This window comes from Hesperophylax consimilis, chromosome 10 (genome assembly GCF_061612785.1).
Source record: "Hesperophylax consimilis isolate HC1 chromosome 10, BYU_Hcon_1.0, whole genome shotgun sequence".
Taxonomy (NCBI): Eukaryota; Metazoa; Arthropoda; class Insecta; order Trichoptera; family Limnephilidae; genus Hesperophylax; species Hesperophylax consimilis.
The window spans coordinates 19320291-19343022 of NC_142845.1; the positions used below are offsets into that span (position 1 = coordinate 19320291).

At 34.6% G+C, this 22732-nt stretch overlaps 1 protein-coding gene across 2 annotated transcripts in view; it reads right to left on the minus strand.

Annotated features, from left to right (window-relative positions):
- The window catches only part of LOC149420430 (5-hydroxytryptamine receptor-like), an 864571-nt gene that overhangs the window by 65657 nt on the left and 776182 nt on the right, over positions 1-22732 (minus strand). The window lies entirely within an intron of this gene.

Sequence of the window (22732 nt, forward strand, 5' to 3'; positions counted from 1 at the left end):
AAATTTGGGCCTTTTTAGCTTGGCCTTTTTTATCTTTCAGGTATACTTTCGTGCCTTTTACTTTCATTTTTTTTTTCGTTCCCTCTACGTTTCCCACATTTCTCATTTGGTAGCGCATATAATCAGTACGAAAAGTATTCGTATTTAGAATCACCAGATCATATCAAACTGTTTCATCAATTTTCTATATTGTCCTCACAGCTTTAAAGCGATGCACTACGTCGTGTAATATTTTAAATTGAGCCGCTATCAATAAAAACTCTTACGTAGATGGCGATAAGGTTTAAATTCCCACTTAACACCATCCGCCTGTTTTGATTTATGCAAGAAAAAAACATGGCCAAAAAGTGCCTTTTATTTTATTTTGTGGATGTGGAGGCATAAATATTTTTTTTTTTCGATTTTTTCGATTCAATAACTTAATTTGCCAAATTATACAATAAAATCATAACCAAAAATGGGTTCGTAAGTGGGAGATTTTGAACTTTAAAGCAGTTTTCATAGGCCTTATACATTATTTTTATCTGGACTTATAAAAAGACTTATCTAAAAAATACTCAATTATTTCAAAGGCCAAGATGTATTCTACTCGCAGTATTTAATTAAAGCATCTGAAACATTTCCAGGCGACCAAATTTTCAAACCAAAAACACATGATTTTGCATTACTACGTATGGCATCGCCTTAAAATATATTTTAATGATTATTTATTTTTCGAAAAAGTATTTGCTCAATTTATTCTTTTGAAATACAGAACATTTATTTTTTTTTTTCAAAAATACGTCGTGAATGGCATAAGAACAAAATAATAAAAAATATGTTTTTTAGTATTTCTAAACAAATAAAGAAAACTTGCTCTTGAATTTGGTGTAGGTTCGATTGTTTATCACTGATGATGTTGCAAGTAGATCAATCGATTATCATCAGATGTTGGCGAGGAGTGGTAAAAAATCTGTGATATCCTAGATGTTAGTTTAAGAAATTACCTGTAGATGGCACATAGCTCTTGATACTGAGGCTTAACCTCAAGGTCGGGGTCCAGAATCATTCCTTCCGCCTTCTTATAATAATCCGAGCTAATTGTATCACAAATAAAGTCCAACGTGTTTTGTTGACTTATTTTTATTTAGGGAGTTTGTGAGACAAACCCGAGTTACTTCAAACTGGCGCAGCTGTCTTTAAAGACGTTTACGCAGCCTTACAACACAATGTATCTATTGTAGAGTTACGACCAAATTGCATGTTTTTGACAACTTTCGAACCAAAATTACATTTTTTAGGACAGTAAAAGTGGTACCAGAAAAAATTATTGGCATTTGTCTTAGAATATTGTGAATAATAAATGACCTGCTAAAGTTTTGCGTTAGGTATATTACAGGGTATCCGCAGTTAATCCGGGGGTAAAGTGCCCTAACTTCGGGAGGTGATTCTACATGATAGTAGAAGTAAAAAGTAATTATGTATTTCGAAATTCCGTTGTTTTTTTCTCATACAAATACTATCTAAAAAAATTGAAATTTCGAAAAAAGTTTCAATTATCTTCTTGACTTCATGTAGAATTACTTCCCCGAAGATTGAACACTTTACCCCCTGGAAAACCTGTTAATCTAAGAAATTAAAACGTAAAGGGATTTATTATTTCTGTACAAAATGGTAGAATATCACGCTGTTCAAGTTCGAGGTTTATTAATTTTAAAAAAATTAGAGAGCACACATTTTTATGTTTCAAGAATGCATACATTTCTTCTCCGTTTCCTATGAGTACCTATAATAAATTATATAAGAATATTATAACTGTTCTCGTGTATGGTCGTTTACCACATCAATAATTTGGTCCATTGTTCATTTTTGTATAATTTAAGTTGGAAACAATATTACCATTGCATTTTTTTGCCTTTCTTAAAGTTAACCAAGCAAAACTCTAAGAAAAATGATAAAACAATGTCTTTCTAAAGAAAAGCCTTCGTGGTATAATTATTAAGAAAAAATGAATAAAATAACAATATATTTTAAGCCGACGGTTTTCTCCATTACGGATAATTAATTTTCTAAAAGTTCGGCCGGAAAATGTACAAATATTTTTTTTATTTATTTATATAAAATCTTTTTTCAAACCTTTGTTTGCGCGTAACGTAATTAAAAGGCTATTAAGAGGTTACAATCAAAGAATGAATACAAAATGGAGATTAGGCTCTTATAATTCCGAGGAAGGTTTTATAATTACAGTAATTTTCATAAAATAAAAATAAATTTCTGATTTAGAAATAGATGAATTTTTAATTTCGCTCTGTACAAGTTGAAGAAGTAAATAAACTGTGTACTTCTCAATATTTGTATCGATTATTCGATACATTTTTGATTTAGCCTTCCTCAAATTAGATTAGATGGTTAAAGCATACAAAAATATAAATAATAACCATGCATGTTTTTAGGTTCCTACGTAGTATTTAATTTCGTTTTCAAGTGCAGATATTTTATTTCGATACAGGTAGTGTTTGGCATTGCACGTTGCACGTGATGCAACGAAGTCGTAAAAGCTCGAGGAACTTGTAACGTTAGCCATGTGATCCCCACAGTATAATTTTTTTATAGTAATACCAGCTGAAATTCCCAGCGTTACCCGGGCTTTAAGCATAGTTTTTCAAAATAAGATGTAAACAATAATTTTCCTCGATTATTTAAACGGTACTGTATTCTAACTGGCGTTCTAATTGAATGTCAATTGTCTTTCACATCGCAGAACGGTTGCGTTTGCTGCCACTGCTTTTGCAGTACTTGCATATCACCACACGCCCTCCTGATGTCGTCATCACTGTACAAATTGACTTAACCAGCCCGGAGGCCTTCGCACCCTAGTGGGTCGTCCTTCTGTACTGGTCTCTCCTTCTTCTTCACTATCCTCTTCAAACACATCGAGAAGATTTACGATGGGACTTGGGGCCAATTCCTCGCATCTCTCTTCAGACTCAGTTCGTTCTCTGTCAGGCATCTTCCGCAGGTCAAGCACATGTCTTGGTACACCATCAACTATAATATTGTTGACTGAATTAAGTCCTGTCACCCTTCCTTGCCTCCAGCGTGATGTGCATCTTTTGTCTACTGGTTTGACCGCAACGACATCGCCCACTTCAAACTTAGTCGATACTTCCTCTTCTATATTCACTTGCGCAGAAGGGTGCCTCCATGAATAAGTGTGAACCGAGCTAGAAGGCGCAACACCCTCATCCATCTGACTCTTCGCAGCCAAATTATACCAAAATACTGCCTGCAGAGGATCGCTTCCACTTCTGGCTGCAGTTCTCTTTATTGTTCGATGATGTCGTTCAACTATACCATTTCCTACTGGACGGTATGCCGCGCAAAATCTTTGACGTACATTCCATCTCTTACACGTATCTGCAAAACTATAGGAACGAAACGCAGTACTATTGTCCATGAGAACTTCACTGGGCGGGCCTCTTTCCCGAAACACTTCTTCCAGATTTTTGACAATCGAAACTGCGTCCTCTGATTCGGTTTCTCGCCACACGGCAAATCTACTTGGCCCGCAATCGATGATTGTGAAGAAACATTTCCTACCGAAATGAGTGACATCAACTGCCAAGCGACTCCAATTTGTTGCAACATTGAGGTTACCCGCTTCATGGGTTGACGGTGGTGGGTCAATTGTCCTGCATTGTATGCAGTTACGTACGCATCTATCGACGTCCTCTCTTCTCACCTCGGGATCAACCAGCCGGGCAAGATGAAGCGTTCGCTCTACTCCAAAATGATGCTGAGCATGTAAAGCTTCTACGCTTAAAGCACATGTTTGCTCTCCAGTTTCTTTTTCAAGTATCTCCAACCTCTCTTCATAATCTGAAGATTGTAAGTCTCTTTCATGACGTTTCCTGTCATGGCTACTCTTTACCCAGGCCTTGCAGACCCTAGTAAGTACATTGTCTTTATTTTTACAAGACTCTACAAGGGTGATCGACAATGTGAGATCAAATTCTTCTACGATTACCTTCACCAATCCCAGACGCCGCTTGACGAGCATCTCTGACATGCCAGAAACTTTTACACGACTACTCCCGGTAAGTGTAGATCTCACCCAGCACAAAACCGTTGCCGAATCTGTAATTATTTCCACAACTTGAAGATTCCACTTGAGAGCTAGGTTTAATCCCTTCAGGACAGCATCTAGCTCCGCTATGTTAATATGCGCTACATCGGTTGTCTTACGCAGCCATGCGGCGTCTTCAACAGTTCTTCCCTCAATTTCCAAGGTAACTCCAAGGGCCAGATTACTTGCATCACAATAAACTCTGGCATCACCTAATGATTCAGACACTAGCCACTCCCTTTTACAGGATCGTCAATTCTCACTCTCACCAGAAGCTCTTCAGCCATTTGTTGGGTCCTGTCGCCAACGTAATCATCCCATGCCTGGCCTTGACACTCTCTCTTCATGAAGCTGCAGGCTGTCCTTAACCATCCACACACAGGATAGTGCCCAGTCAACTTGCCACAGATCGAAAATAATTCCGTTCTACTCAGGTGCGATCCTTCTTGCATTATGGGAATGTCATTGCCTCTTCTGAAGATAAGACGTCCGACCTTATCACGTCCAATACGCAATCCGAGCACTCTTGCGCCCTCCAGCTTCTCGGGAGGCTTAGTTACGAGACCGTAAGTATGCAAGTGTGCCGCAACCTCTTCAGCTCATATTATGTTTTCATTCACTATAATGTCATCGATGTAGCTATCTGTGCCCCGTCGCACCCTTTCGTCAAGCGAGAGCACCTCGTTTACAATCCGTGTCATGATTTTGGGACCACACTTTAACCCAAAACCTAATCTTGTCAAGCAGTATGTTTTGCCTTTATACTTAATGAGTTGGTACTTCCAAAGTTTTTCCTCAATGTGCACTTGTAAATATGCTGATTGGAGATCAAGCAACTTTAGAGGTTCACGTAGCTTCCTCCACTTCCGAAGTGTCTCATCACACACTGCTACATCCTCACCAGTATGGCACTGAACACTCTCGTTGAGTTCACGATAATCCAAGACAGGACGTACTTTTCCCTTGTTCTTTTGGATCACAGCCATTAAAGGAAGGATACCACCGGAGCTTCCCTTCCATGGCCTGAGCCAGCCCTCAGAGATCCACCTTTGAATCTCTTCTTCAAAAGCTACCTCCGCTTTTGGTAACTTAGTGCTTCTATAGCACTCTACAGTGTTTTCTAATTAAGCAGGAGAACCTCTCCACACCCAACTCACGCACCAGTTTCTTCCGTTGAATGTAGCTTTAAAGTCCTTGTTCTCAACAGATATTCTGTCTGCCGAGGTTTCACCAGACTCGACACAATTCGCACTGTACTCGTCTAGTCTGCTTCTTACGAACTCTACCCTATCGCGCATTATCGTAACACCACCCAGTTCTTCGATAACGTCCATGCCCAGTATAACATCGACTGCACTTAATAGTTTTTTTACCACCACACAGTCTACCAGTAGCGACACACCATGCACTACTATCTTGGCGACACCTCGCCCCTCACAAAGTACACGACTGCCATCAACAGCAATCACATCACAACCAGGACCTTGTACACTACACAGCCCACTCATCACTGCTGTACGAGAACACCCTGAGTCAACGAGTGCACGCACCTGCTTTCCATTGACTGCAACTTGGATTATTGGTAGCGCCTTTAGTCCTGATTCAGTAGAGCTGCCGGCGCACCAGTTCTCCTGCTTCCGTTTCCCTTCTCATAGTGCCTGGCCAAGTGACCATCTTTTCCGCACTTCCAACAGACACTTTTCAGCTGCTCACAACAGAATTTGACCAAATGTGGCCCACCACATTTAAAACAACGCCGTCCTGCATTTGGAGATATTGCGACAAATTTCTGTTGGCCCTGAGCCACCGCCACGACAGGCTGATCCACGAGCTCTGCCATAAGAGCTCTAGCACGCTCCACGATTGTTGACAGCGGCATTGTCTCTACTTTTGGCTGCGCGCGCAATTCACGTGATACCACTGAAGGCAGACCCACTATGAAAGCTTTCATGAGGAGAGAATCCGACGTCACACCCGCTAGCCTTGCCAACCTCCTCAGGTCCGTCATATAGACGTCGACCGGCTCATCACGCCATGTGCGCCTCACGAACTCCTCATAGGCCAGAAACGGGTTTGTTGCGAAGGCACAAATCAACGCATTTTTGATGGCGTCACCATTGCCCTTATCATCTGCACTCAGCTCATTGTAGACAGCAAATGCAGGTTCCTCCAGAAACATCGGGATGATCGCGCACACATCTTTTACTTCTTTAATTTTTAAAACCAACTCGACTTTTGTTATCCACTGAATAACATCGCTCTCGCCATTAAAACACCTTAATAAATCTCCGAGTTTAATATTTGACATCTTGCCGAAATAGCTTGTATTCTAACTGGCGTTCTAATTGAATGTCAATTGTCTTTCACATCGCAGAACGGTTGCGTTTGCTGCCACTGCTTTTGCAGTACTTGCATATCACCACAGGTACCCTATATATGTCAGGCCATGCTGAGCCTCCCATACAACTGTGAACACGATCAGCGCTTTTATTTATAATTCCATTTCCTTCATCAGAAGGTCGGGAGCAATTAAAAGTCTAATTGACTTTTAGAGAGGGATAATCGTTAGAGGTAGGGCTTCAAAACCGGTTAATCGGTTATTTGGACAAATGAAATATAAATCAAAACATATACTTATATACTTAAACATGTACATATACTTCTTTAGAAACATTCGCAATATCCTCAATATAAACGATATTAAAAAAGTATACTATGCTTTGTGTCAATCACAAATAGAGTACGGAATAACTGGATGGGGGTCTGCCTTGAGCACTCACACAGAGCGGCTCAATATAGCACAAAAAGGAGTATTAAAGACTATACTGAAAGTTCCGCTTAGAACTCCGACAGAAGAAATATTCAAAAACTTCAATGTTTACAATGTACAGAAACTATATTCAAAAAATATTTTATTTAAACTGAAAAAAAACATATCCGAATACTCCACTGCCCAACATAAATACACAACCAGGGCAAAAAGCGAAAATATCCTGATTACTCCCAGTTTAAACACATCCTTTGGACAGAGAAATAATAAATTCCATGCTATAAAATTGTTCAATGCTCTACCAAATGAAACCAAAAAAATAAACGAAATGAGTATATTTAAAACAAAAGTCAAAACATGGCTTAGAGATCAAAGTAACAATCAACTTACAAACATTATGAAGACAATGTAAAGACAATTCAAAACTAAATACAAAAATTTAAGAAAAACTACAGGCCGCCTCAGAACAGGAAACCCTAGTGAGGAGGACTGTGAAAAAATACAAAAAATATACTTATATTATACTTTAAACCTACATAATGTACAAATTTTGCTATTGATATTAATAAAAAAAAATAAAAAACTAGCAGATTTACAAATGCGATAATAAGAAAACGCTTGGAGAAATATAGTAACATAAAATAAAAACGTATAAAAGTTTACTAATAACTAAAATAAAGTAAAATAATATTCTACTATCGCAGCAATCGATATACCAATCGCGGCGCACAAAGGTACTCCTGTTTTAGCGTTAGTTATAAGATTTCACCGTCAGGGGGATTGTGTTTTTTTTTTGCGTGAAGTATTTTGTGCTGATTCTATACAAAATGATATCGGGTTGCTCTTCGACCGTATTTTTCGCTCGCGTGAATTTTAAAGGCGGAATTTGAATGCAGCGCCGTTTATAATGTGCTATTATTATTAAAAATCAAGTTATTTTCTCATATTTTAATGGGGAGTGTAGAGAAAAACTGCGTATATCATCAGATCATGAGGAGTGTCAAAAATAATGCAAAGGTTATACAAGAAAAACGAACGCGATTGATAAATGAAAGCTGAGATAATTGGAATTTATATGATTGCTTTGGATTATTTTTACTGTCTTTGAAAACGTTATATATGTCTTTTTTACTCCTACCATCACATAGAATCAGCTACCGAAATAAGTGTACTTTACCCCCAGACACCCTGTACATAGCAATTTAGGTGAATTCAACATCGAATTAATAATAAAAAATAAAAATAAAAAAACAAATTAAATAGTAAATAATTATTTGTCCCGATAAATTTAATAAATCTAATTAATATAGCAGGTAGCCGTAAATCGGACGTTCTGTAGCAATACCTACTCTATTTTGGGGTATTATGCCGTTTTGCGCTACCTCTTTATTTAGCCAACGTTTCAGACTTCATTAGATGATGATGAATACTATAAAGCTATTTGAAACGTTGGCTAAAGAAGGAGGTAGCGCAACACGGTAAAATACCCCAAAAATAATCACCATAATTTATAGGTTGATAATTTGATTATGATTGAAATAAAAATGTCCCTAAAAGATTTTAATTTTAAAATAAATGTGAAAACCGAAAATCCATTACGATATTTGATATATCTTAATTTAAGAGTATTTTTGTTTCCTTCTAATCTAACGAGTATATTGAGTAGTTCTTTAAAATTGCTCATTATGTGTTGTGTCAATCCCTCGAAAAAAAACTGTTAGCAAAATTGCAGTTTTTTTTCGAGGGATTGACTTAACTTGGTTTTATTGAAACTTGCTTAATGAACTGAATTGAAAACAAAGCAAACATTTGCGAATCAAATAATTTATATGGTAATTAGAGCTTATGTAAATCAGTTCGTCAGTCAATCTCCTCGGTGCTTTTCTCATTCGTTAGAATAAACTTAATTAAAATTTTTGTTTTGTAAAAAGCTTCGAAAGTAACAAATAGTATTTATTTTTTCATTATTTGAAACCCAGATTTTTACCGTTGAAAAAAATTGTTGTTAAGGTCACAGTTAATGATTCGGCGTTCTCAAGTAAATTCATTGAAACATTCCTTGAATTTCAGCCAAATATTGTTTTATTTTTATCTAATATAAATCAACTTTTTTGTATTTAGATTTGACATTATTCGCGCCGTTTTTACAAGGCTTAGAATTAATGTGCCTACGTACCCACCTATTTTAATTTGAGCTACGAAGTTGGTGCCTCTCCTGAGGTAATTAATCCCTGCAAGCAATTTATCAAATAATTAATATCTCTCCATTTGTTCATCTAATTGTTTTACTTGTAAAAAATGAGATAGATACGTATCGTATTGAACTGTAAAAAATAAATAGATAGTTATATCGTATGATAAATGTACTTACGTAGAAACCTAACTGAAATTTTGCGATCAAAATAAATATCAATTTTATCAAAAAACTTTATACGTCAATAGAAAATTAAAATTAAGATATGAGAGATAATAATGTTGATTTTCAAGGTGTATATAGTAAATTTTTGCTCTGATGATTATCTCTGTAAGGCTGTCCGAAATATTGGAACAAAAGTTTGAGAGGAACAACCCCGAACTAAAAAAAACAAAAGGAATTAATTAATAAGTGCGTCCTTAAATCTACTAGAACAAAACAGGTTTATTTATTAATTATTTATTTACTTCAAAATAAATTTATTGATAATTTAAAAAGAGTTTTTTTCGAAAAATTCACCATTATTGACGTGTTTTCACCTACAACATATTATTTTATCGCCCTAGAATAACCCGACACCCAAATGGCGGCATCAAATAAAGCCCATATGAAGAATGAAGTTTGGCAGGATCCTAATGTTCCTTGTCAGATAAAAAAAACATAACATACAATAAAAATGATTCTACATTTAGAATAAAGATGTGTCCAAGAAAAATAGTGAATTGCTTTACAAGTTCTCGATAGGATAGCGGCCAGATACAAGGTTACTGACAACTAATACTCCACCCCCATATTCCCCCTGACGCAAAAAGGAGTAATCCGAATGTGTGACAGTCGATAAATATTAATATAACGGACAGGCGAACTCGTAAATAAAAATAATCTCTACCCCCGCGATACAAATATCTGATCTTAAACAAAGCCCGCTCCTTACTTATAAGAAATGTTTCAGATATAAAAACCTAGGCGGACTCTCTACTTAAAAGAAATAATACTAATGTAGGAGACTGTCATTGTATATTATTGTTAATACCAAAATATGACGATGATTATTAGAGATTTTCGAAGTATTGCACTGCATTACGGAATAGAAACGTTGGTATCTTTCCCTGCAATGTTTGTAAAAGAATTTCGGGTAATTTATTATTCTTTTAGATCATTTTACTTTCTTGGATATTCTTGTCTTGACCTCTAAATTAGTTTACAAGGTCTGTCCAGGGAATTCTCGGTTTGTAATGATAAAACCAGACATCACAAAGTGTTCTTTTAAGAAAATAAATTATAAAGTATTGATAAACTTACCTACTTTTACATTCTTTTAGAAACAGTGTTTTAAAGTACTTACCAGAATTTTTTTCAGTTTTTGAACTTTTTAGGTTATTATTTTTAGATATTTTTCTTCAAAATTTTATGGATCAACGCTTTAATTTGAGCTCGCATTTTCATTTTCATCATGTGATATGGATTTTTAAAATACCCCCTTAACTGTTTGTTTTTTCAATTATATTCGAATTGTAAAATAAGAAGAAAAAATGGCATTCATGGGACGCTTAGTATATGTAAAATATCTAAATTGATTTTCATTGAAGGAAGCGAAAAAGATCATTGTATTATTTATGAAAAACAATTCTTAAATTATTATTAAAACATATACAAAGAAATATATAAAAAATTAAAAAACATCATCATTATAAATTATATAATATATTATATTATATTATATTATATATCAATTTTTCTCATCCACTCACTAAAATTAGTGAGAATAGAAGCAAATATACCCCACAGAGTTTTGGCAGCCGGGCGGAAAGAGCCGACGAGTCACAAGGCTGGCCGAATGAAGCGTCGTTCCGTGCAAGAGCGTCGTCCCGTCTTGGCGCGCTCGCTACGCAAGAGTCGATTTTACCCACATAAATGCGCCAAATCAAGTTTCACTTCAAAAATTCAGAAAAAGAATTCGAATCTCGTAGTTGGCTAGTAACTTGTAGCGTGATAAAAATGAGTATTTTCTGTAATATAATATATCTGATGAAGAATGGGTATTTTCTATAATATAATATGTATGATGAAGAATAAGTATTTTCTATAATATAATATATCTGATGAAGAATGGGTATTATCTATAATATAATATGTATGATGAAGAATAAGTATTTTCTATAATATAAAATATCTGATGAAGAATGGGTATTTTCTATAACATAAAATGTACGATGAAGAAGGTGTATTTTCTATAATATATTTTATTTGATGAAGAATGGGTATTTTCTATAATATAATATGTATGATGAAGAATGGTTATTTCTATGATGATATCTGATGAAGAATTAGTATTTTCACAGTCGGAAAGGCTATTCTTTATCACTTTGTGTAAATGGTAACAGCGGTCGTTAATCAATCCCATCAAAAGCCTTCTCTACCAAATTGAAAAGAAAAAGGAATTATAAAGAAGAAATCATATAAAAAATACAATATATCATAAAGCTTAGATTTTTTACGCCTTTGTATGAATGTTCCATGTTTCATCCACGTCGAGCAATCTCTATTAGGTACTTGGTGTTTTCGAACATTAATACAAAAAGCAACATATTTTAGAAATGTGAGTTTGATCTCCGTTCAGGACTCAATAATATGTCTGTTAGATTATTGAAAATGAAATCGAGTGTCCATTATATACGAAAATAAATGTGCGAAGGTCACCAGATTGATGGAATATTGAATTTATTTTTCCAGCGTTCCAGATTTTGTCACTTTATTCACTTGTCACTGGGACTAGGTAAAATGGAAAAAAATTCCATCACTCTGAGCCGGGGGAGGAAATTCAATTTTTTGCTGATGTGGTTTCTACCAATTTAATTTACTTGTAGGCCAACCATTTGTTCTCAGATTATAAACGATTGTTTAATATTAAATAATATTAAATGATTAATGAGATTGACTACAACTTTAGAAAAAAGTAAGAATATTAATTATTAAAGTACTTATGCTATGACGTTAATTCGATGTGAAAACATTATCACATTTTTATTACAACAATTTCAAACATAAAATAATTAAAAGGCGGAGCAATAAACATATCTATTTTGGTGAGAGACCGCATTTGAGGTCCCTGGGGCCAGTTGGACCATGGCATTCATCAAGAATAGGAAAGTAGGATTTCGGGTAGATTTTGGTTATGGTTACTAAACATAGCTAAAGATAATAAATGATCGCCCTATTGAAGACCATCAAACCAGTTTGGTACTTACCAACATTCCTCTTCTCCATATCCTTCCTTTTTCCACTCCCTCTAGCCTCCCAACATATACCTTCTCCAATTTGGAATGCTACACGGAGAAAACTTACTGATAAAAAATACTGTTAATTTATTCAAATTATTTGTTTTCCTGCTAAAAGCGGGACTGCAGACCTTTAACAAATGAATTGACAGAGTTCCTAACAAAGTATCGTACTGATATACGTGTCATGATGTTTATTAGGAAAAGAACACGTACTCTCGATATATTCTGACTGACTAATATTTTATCAGGAATTTGGCATGCTGTCAACTTTATAAAAATAACATTTTTCTTCGTGCATTCCCACGTCCCACCGTATTGGAAGAGTTATAGGTAGTTGCAACTAATGTTCGGTATTCGCATAAAAATAGTGATATTATCTCTTTCATTCTGAATGTCGATAATATAAAATTAAAGTTACCCAATTTTTGATATTTCGTTAAAAAAATCAGAAATAATATAAATATAAGGTCTTAACTGGATTGTGCAAAGGGAAAGGTATTTATATTGATTGGTTAGCTACTAGATTCCGTTCAATTCAGAGGTTTGCAATGTAAGAATAATGAGGACTCTTCTCGTATTCCCTGTATAAAGCGTTAAAAATGTCCCGTCATTTATCTCTTCGACATTTTGCTTTTTGCCAACCAATAAGAATGACATTTCCACAAGAGGGAAAAAATTCCCCTTCACGACATCTTGTCGATGTTTCTGAGATTGGGACCGTATTTATTTATTGTTGCTGATAAATCTCCACAAAACACCAGGGATTATGTTTTATGAATGGCGCAGGCCGTAAATCAAACGGTTAGATTTTATCAGTATTCAAGGGGCTAACAGCTGATGTGAAATCCTGAAAAAATGCGCGAGTTTTTCATATATTACTATATAATATGTCGAGACATTGATAAAGGATTACAGAGGGTTAATCTATTTAATGATATTTGACGTTATTTGCTAAATACTCGTATAAGTGCGGTAATTTTTCTGTAAACCTACTTGATCACTGTATTTAAAAAAATATTATTTTTATTTACAAAAAAATGTACAATAAATATTATTGGAATATTTAAATATTGAAGACAATATTAGTGATTTCTAAACGAAAATCTGAAACAGAAAAATCAGAAAAGGAAACGGTCACATCTGGGACTCGAATTCGAGTTTTTACTCTATAAAGTTATTCCGAAAAATAAATATTATTGGCATGACTCATAATCATGTTATGATTAAATACAATATCCGATAAACATCAATTAATTTATGGTAAATAGTTGTTCATCAGTTGCGTAAAATTATATGAAATTCAATGGATAGAAAAAGTGCACATTTTGCTACGAACGTTATTTAAAACAAATTTTGTTCTGCTATTTAATAAAGCCTACAAGGATTTTAGCAATACGTTCATCAGAAATAATTCAAATGTGAGCGTCGAACAAACCCCCGTAATTAAAGTCTTATGTTGGAGGGTTTACTTACAAATAACCCTTCCAGCGTTTTAAGGTCATATATGACCGGGTATCCATATTTTATAAACGTATTTTATCTTTTTTCTATCATGCGAAAATACGTAATTTTTTGACGTTAGAAAGAAAAATAATAATTCATTCCAGATAACCTCCAATATTTATACTGGATGCCATTAATAAATTCGTAAAAATAGTCAAAAAGAATAATTCATATTTCGGGTCGCTATTGTAACAATTGAATTAACTTTAAGAATTTTTTTTTTTAAGAAAGAACGAGATAAACTTGGTATTCTTACAAATTCCTCAAAACAAGTTAAAAAGTGGTTTTTTTACGTTTTTGAAAACACTTTTTACGTTTGAAATTAAAATTTTATTATTTGGAAAAAGTAACGTTTATTTTAAATGCATACACCGGAAAGATAATTTTATCTAGTTTTCAAAACAGTATTTGTTTTTACAGAAAATTAAGAAATGAGATATAAAACATTGCAAACTGAACAAAAGTGATGAAAGTAAAGTTAATAAACTAAAAAAGTAGTTTAAAATTTTTAAATCACTTTTATTTTACTAATTAAAAATTCTAAAACAACAACTTTTACTTCTATGACTATTTTTCTTCTGTGTTGACATGTGATGTTTCTATGAATGTGATATGTACGATTTATGCTTCTCATTAGACAAAATGTTAAGGTAGAACCTGCAGACATGCAGCCTTTGCTGGACTACCTCTTTTTTAAGATAACTTGTATTATTAACGACCATGTATCATTATTATTGAATAATAAAAAATAAAATAAAAAAAATATCGCCTTAATAAGATTTTTGTTAGCGAAGGACCGGTCTGTTGCTTTATTTTTCAAAGCCGTTAGAAATATGAAGTTTTTATGTTTCACCATACTTTGTGAACATTCTATCAAAGCTCAAATATGTACGGATATTGTTATTTGTTTTGCAAGTTTTTCTCAAGAGTGTTGGCGTTCCTTCAACCCATAAAGGTCAAAAGGACGGACTTACGTGAACATCCATTAATCATTGATATGTAATTCTTTCCATTAATACTTTATTAGCACTTATACGAAAAGAACATGCTGGTTTTGTGAGTGGTTTGTTATTTTAATTAGGAGGTGTTACATGAAATGGCCCATCATTCATTCGTTGATTGGGGTATTAATTTTTTATATGCAGAATTTATTGTTGTTGTTTGTTCCGAATTATATATTTGCTTTGGTAATTAGAAAAAAAAAATGAAATGACAGGCAAATTATCTACGGGTTTGATATTTGAGTAAATAACAATCAATATTTGGAATCACGGATTCTAAAAATGAGGAAGGTTGATTTGAATATTTTTGATATTTCTGTTATACAGAAATATCAAAAATATTATAATTCCACAAACCACTTTTGTTATAATAACCACATTGTTATAATTCCACAAACCACTTATACCATCCAAGAGTTCAAAATCAGATTGTGGCTCTTTAAATAACCCGAAAAGAAAAAATGAGGGTGGAATAAGAAGTGGAAGGATGATAAGTAGGTAGCTATTTGCCTATTCAGATCTAGTTAAAAACATAGCTAAAGTCCTCTCAAACGACTCGTTAATTCTTCCACCATATCCATAATTCCCCTCCTTCCACTTCTCTATCTACTTCGTTACTTTTTATAATGTCCCAACTGCTCCCAATCGTCTGGAGCTAGTGATAATATGGTATCCCCAATTCGGATATATTGTGAGGCTGACGGTATTAGACAACTGAAGGAGATAAAAAAGACGAAGGTGGGGAAGTATCTAACTATTCAGATCTGGTTACTTAACACATCTGATGACATTGCAAACAATGTTTCAATTCTGAATGGTGGTCTTTCCTGTGCCGAAAATTTTGTATCTATTATTTTCAATTAATCAATTGTGCAACAACATAAATTAATTAAAAAAACATATCTTGCGCACGTCAGGATTGACCCTTCAGAGACCACTACCCCCAACCTCACAACACACCCCAATTAAGGATGACATAGTCCAACTAGCTCCAAACAGTTGAGGGAGCAGTTGAGATTGAAAAAAAACAAAATAAATAAATAATAATAAAATTTTATAGAGAACAGGATATTGAATTTAAAATCAATTGCGTGGACCCTCTAGGATAATAGTCGAATTCTATTTTCGGCATCAGAGTTGCCTGAAGTGATATGCGGAGTTACTCTTTATAACGTTTATAATTCCGTTAGCCAGGATAATTAGTTATCTGGGGAAGACTAAGCATTGACGGATGCGTTTGCTTCCGCTTCCTGACCGCCACAGCTAACTGTGCGGGTAATAGAGCAGTAAGTAGGTACTATTAAGAGTGGGGAGTAGTTATGTAGTTAATAGCGAGAGAGCCAATAACAATTAGAGCGGCGCGGTGGTAAATTAAGATCGATCTCGTCTCATTGCCCGCGAGCTGGCGTTGAATAAAACATTATTAATTACACTATTTAAAGCAGAGATACGGTAGATAGTGAGAGATAAAAATAATCCATTGACATACCGTACCTCTTTTTCAGACACAGTAAAATCCGCCAAAAAAGAGTATAATATTATGAAGAAATGATAACGTTCTCTGTGCACACCAAGTCAACAGTCAAATCATTTAATAAATCATATTTGATTGGAATATTCATTTGCTTTTCTTTTAAAGAGAGGCATTTAATCTTCTGCTCTTTCATAGATGGTGCTAATCTCATTATTTTAGGAAAAATCACTTTTAAGAAGTTATGCTTTAAAACACGAAGATTAATTATTCTTTTGCGTCCGTCATACGCAATATGAAAATGAATAAAATGGTTTGTATACAAACGAAATTCTTACAAGAAAGGCATACAAATACAGTATTGCATCACTGATTCAATCTGATATTGAACTTGTATGCCTTTGTAAATAATTGAGTTTATACACGGACAAAACTATTTATTCAAAGTTATATTGGGTACGTACGGGCGTAAACAATTAATTGATCTTCATATTGTAAAGCTAACTTAAAAAAAGTATAATATTTTCTTAATTAATTAAATTAGCGCCATCTATGAAAGATATAATTATGTATTCTTTTAAGTGTACCCTTGTTTTCTTATCTACAGCCCAGTATCCACGGGCGAGCATGTCCGAGTAAGCATGACGTCACAGTCCGAGCGACGAGCATTTCAGAATACCAATGCACGTCTGCCGAATAGCTCCATCTACAGGAACAGAAATGTTCCTATGACGTCATGCTCGGTCGGACATGTCCGTACGTGAATACAATTCTTATATCATTACAATTTCGAAATAAATAGCACACATTTATTTTATGGTTTTGTGAAGTTTATCATCTTTATGATATTAGATCCCTTAAAAAAATTAATGTGTACATATTATTTAAACACTTAATTAACTGGAAAACATGGTGGTTCTCACACGGAGAAAAATTACTAGTATTGAATATTGCTAATTTATTAAGAATCAGAAACAGGATTGCAGGCCCTTTACGAATAAATTGACAAGTTTAGTAAAAAACGAATGAATTATAACTATGTCGGAAAACGTGTTAATAAAAATCCTAATATTTCCGCATTTCGTCATTGTATATTACCAAGTCAAAGGCAGGTGCACGAACACCTTCTCAGATGTATTGTATATTACCAAGGCAAAGGCAGGTGCACGAACATCTGCTCAGATATAGTGTATATTACCAAGGTAAAGGTAGGTGCACGAACATCTGCTCAGATATAGTGTATATTACCAAGGTAAAGGTAGGTGCACGAACATCTGCTCAGATATAGTGTATATTACCAAGGTAAAGGTAGGTGCACGAACATCTGCTCAGATATAGTGTATATTACCAAGGTAAAGGTAGGTGCACGAACATCTGCTCAGATATAGTGTATATTACCAAGGTAAAGGTAGGTGCACGAACACCTTCTCAGATGTATTGTATATTACCAAGGCAAAGGCAGGTGCACGAACACCTTCTCAGATGTATTGTATATTACCAAGGCAAAGGCAGGTGCACGAACACCTTCTCAGATGTATTGTATATTACCAAGGCAAAGGCAGGTGCACGAACACCTTCTCAGATGTATTGTATATTACCAAGGCAAAGGCAGGTGCACGAACACCTTCTCAGATGTATTGTATATTACCAAGGCAAAGGCAGGTGCACGAACACCTTCTCAGATGTATTGTATATTACCAAGGCAAAGGCAGGTGCACGAACACCTTCTCAGATGTATTGTATATTACCAAGGCAAAGGCAGGTGCACGAACATCTGCTCAGATATAGTGTATATTACCAAGGTAAAGGTAGGTGCACGAACATCTGCTCAGATATAGTGTATATTACCAAGGTAAAGGTAGGTGCACGAACATCTGCTCAGATATAGTGTATATTACCAAGGTAAAGGTAGGTGCACGAACACCTTCTCAGATGTATTGTATATTACCAAGGCAAAGGCAGGTGCACGAACACCTTCTCAGATGTATTGTATATTACCAAGGCAAAGGCAGGTGCACGAACACCTTCTCAGATGTATTGTATATTACCAAGGCAAAGGCAGGTGCACGAACACCTTCTCAGATGTATTGTATATTACCAAGGCAAAGGCAGGTGCACGAACACCTTCTCAGATGTATTGTATATTACCAAGGCAAAGGCAGGTGCACGAACATCTGCTCAGATATAGTGTATATTACCAAGGTAAAGGTAGGTGCACGAACATCTGCTCAGATATAGTGTATATTACCAAGGTAAAGGTAGGTGCACGAACATCTGCTCAGATATAGTGTATATTACCAAGGTAAAGGTAGGTGCACGAACACCTTCTCAGATGTATTGTATATTACCAAGGCAAAGGCAGGTGCACGAACACCTTCTCAGATGTATTGTATATTACCAAGGCAAAGGCAGGTGCACGAACACCTTCTCAGATGTATTGTATATTACCAAGGCAAAGGCAGGTGCACGAACACCTTCTCAGATGTATTGTATATTACCAAGGCAAAGGCAGGTGCACGAACACCTTCTCAGATGTATTGTATATTACCAAGGCAAAGGCAGGTGCACGAACACCTTCTCAGATGTATTGTATATTACCAAGGCAAAGGCAGGTGCACGAACATCTGCTCAGTGTATATTACCAAGGTAAAGGTAGGTGCACGAACACCTTCTCAGATGTATTGTATATTACCAAGGCAAAGGCAGGTGCACGAACACCTTCTCAGATGTATTGTATATTACCAAGGCAAAGGCAGGTGCACGAACACCTTCTCAGATGTATTGTATATTACCAAGGCAAAGGCAGGTGCACGAACACCTTCTCAGATGTATTGTATATTACCAAGGCAAAGGCAGGTGCACGAACACCTTCTCAGATGTATTGTATATTACCAAGGCAAAGGCAGGTGCACGAACATCTGCTCAGTGTATATTACCAAGGTAAAGGTAGGTGCACGAACACCTACCCTGATACATTGGGAATTTACTAAAAGTTTATCAAGAAACCGCCTGCAATCCCGTTATTAACCGGATTACCAATAATTTAAAGATGTTTTTAATAAATTTGCAATCATATTTTTTTCGAGCAAGGTTGACTCTCCAACATAGTAGATGAGCAGTGGTGCAGTTATTGCAATCTTATCATCTTGTGTTACCTATTTTAAAGAAAATGTATTGAAAATATTTAATTTGGCTATAATATTTAATACAAATTTCAATCGTCTCCAGCGGTTTTTTTCCCAACGAGTTTGTGATTTTCTTAAACTATGTTCCCATTTTCTAATGGTGTATAATAGTAATAATAATAATTGGATAATTTGTAAACCGCCATTTTCGTGAAAAGTCACGTCAAGGGCGCTGTATCTGTAATGTAAACAAAAATACCAGTTCTCAAAACACATTTTACACCGACAAACAAACGCAAAGATGATATTGATGTTGCGAGTCAGACAGTTAAACTATTCTTAAATTCATACATATTCAAAAAAAGTTTCTCAACCACAAAGTTTCTCGTTTGCGCAACACTTTATGTATCGTATATGGGTTTTTATTCCCGCAACTGTTACAACGCAAGTTTTATCAAAACTAAAGTCTCTCGTTTGCGGGCACCCTTAAATTCCATTTTTAGATTTTTCTATAAATAATTTGAAACAAACTCGAAGCAGTAAATCGATTATAATTAGAATTTAAAGTTTCCTTGCTAGCAGATCCCTAATGGGACCCTATCTCTTTCGGTTATATTTAACTTTGTCATACTTTGAATAAGAACTACCAACATTGGACAAGGCAAGGGTCCTGATGTGACCGTATCTTTTTCTGATTTTTGTGTTTCAAATTTTCTTTAAGGAATCGCTAATATTGTCTTCAATAATTAAATATTACAATTTGAGGTTTTATTCATTAAGTTATTCCAAAAAATAAATGTCATTTTTTCTACAAAATGTATTTTTTTTGGTTTATTCTCTTGTTCAAATTGAGATCCTTTTTAAATATTTCGCTCTTGACAGTTTATCTCATAAATCTAAACCATCTCAAGCATGGCAACCTACGACAACTGAAAATATGTAAATCCCAACTTTCGTTTGTTTTATTTCGCTCCCCTTTTACCCTAAAGTCAGTAAATTGAAGAGAGTTGAACTTTATGTAAGATTTCTAGCATTATTTTTTTATAGTGCATTCAAGATAATTTCATCAAAAAGAACAAATTATTGTTGCTAATTTCCTGAATTGCGAGTACGCCATAATAATGCACACATCATGCTATTTGGGCTACCCCAATACTGCAGCGCTTCAAGGTTCCATGATAACTCAACACAGTGACAATTCAACAACTTTTAAAAAGTGATAAAAGTGACAATTCAAACACTTTTAAAAAGTGATATAAAGTCATTAGGAAGATGAAAATTTTATTTTGTTTAACCTAAACTAATCTAACCTAACCTAACCTACTTAACCCAGTTCATAAAGTTTTTGTTTCATCACTTTCCATGACTTTATATAACTTTTTAAAGATGTGATGAATTATCATTGTGATGATTTATCCGGTCACCGTATAAAATAGGTTTACATAGCGCAATGGTCACATGTTCCCCAAATGATTTATATAAAAAAACCTAACATGATAATGGTCACATATTTCCCAGATGATTTATATAATTAAAACCTAACATGGCAATGGTCACATGTTCCCCACATGATTTATGTAACAAAAACCTAACATGGCAATGGTCACATGTTCCCCACATGATTTATATAGTGAAAAACTATCATGGCAATGGTCACATGTTCCCACATGGTTTATATAATTAAACCTTACACGGCAAGTGTCATATTTTCTTCATATGATTTATATAATTAACACCTATCATGGTAATGGTCATTTGTTCCCCCACATGATGTATGATCTAGTCTCATGCAAGCTGACAAATATTTTATGAAATTCCGAATTACAATATCTACAACATATCAATCAATAACTGAGACATTGTACAATACAGTAAAATATTTAAAATGTGTACAAGTGCCATTATGTCTTTTCAGGACGATATTATTCTTTGTATGGCAGATTTCCTGTTCGGAGGAATCAAATGCTCCCCTTATGAGTGGTATTATTCTGTAATTATTATTTTTCTTCAATAAAGGTATCTACTGATAATGTCCTGTAATAATAAGTGTTGCACAACTGATAAACAACTACAAGTGCGGGTTAGTGGTTATTTATTAGTTGTGTAAAATTTAAAATACATTTACTAGTTCAGGGGCTAGTGTGTGTGTCTGTACGTTTATATTTGTACGCATACAAATACTTTAAACGATATCGTGTAGGATTGCACCAACCTCCCTAAATTCCCTAAAAATGGATTAAGAAAACCCGAAGAATACTTAAAATTGTGAGATTTGGTTCGTCAGCATTCCATCAGCATTATTTTATAATTAAATCTATTTTTAAATGAATTTAAAATAGCCAACCACTAAAAAAGTGTCATTTTCCAAGATTTTATAAATGGGTTAAATTTAGCCGTGGTTACGAAACAGCTTAAAAGTATGAGCTTGGTTTATCTTTAGATAGCTTTAAATAATCGTAATCAGGAGATAATAGTGAAAAGCTTCATGAAAGCTGAAAGCTCGATCGAAATAGACGATTTGCAAGGGTTCTAGCTTATTCACTTCTATACCAGAACAATTCGAGTTTAAACGATTCGCTTTTACGGATCTTTGGATAGCTTAACTTTAATAGATTGTGCCGATTCAAGAGATTCGTCTATGAAACGTGCATAAATGATTCGTTCAAAAATTTAAAGAATAGTTACGTAAGTAGAATTAGGTCTTACGTGATTTTTGTACGAATGCATTATACAATCGAAAATATAATTGCCAGTTTTGGCATGGCTGTATCGACATGATCACGATTGCATTGTACATTTCGATTCAGTTTAAACCTTACCTGACCCAACATCGACATTATAATAAAAATAAGAGGATTGCTTAAGGTAAAGTTTAGGTAAAGAGGGTCATCAACAATGCTTTTACGAGAATGTCGGTACAGCCATGCAAAAAATACTCTAAGTTATATTATGGATTATGTATTTAATACTTCTGATATAACTGTCATATATGGTATTTTAATAAATAAATAAATGAAAAATAAAATATTACCGAAATATATTTCTTTATTGATGTTCTCCATAAAACGGTTATGCACTACTATATTAAGGAAAAGATTACAAATTGGTGGTACATGTAAGTATGAAAAATCATGAGGACAGTATTATTATTTTGTGACATGCATCAAATGCAGTTGCTGAACTATCTTCAGATTCAATGCAGAATCGTTAAGCAGTTGAGTCGCTCTGTTTATTGACGCGTTCTGATAGGCAGAATTTCTCGCTTTTGGAGTGTATAAGAGT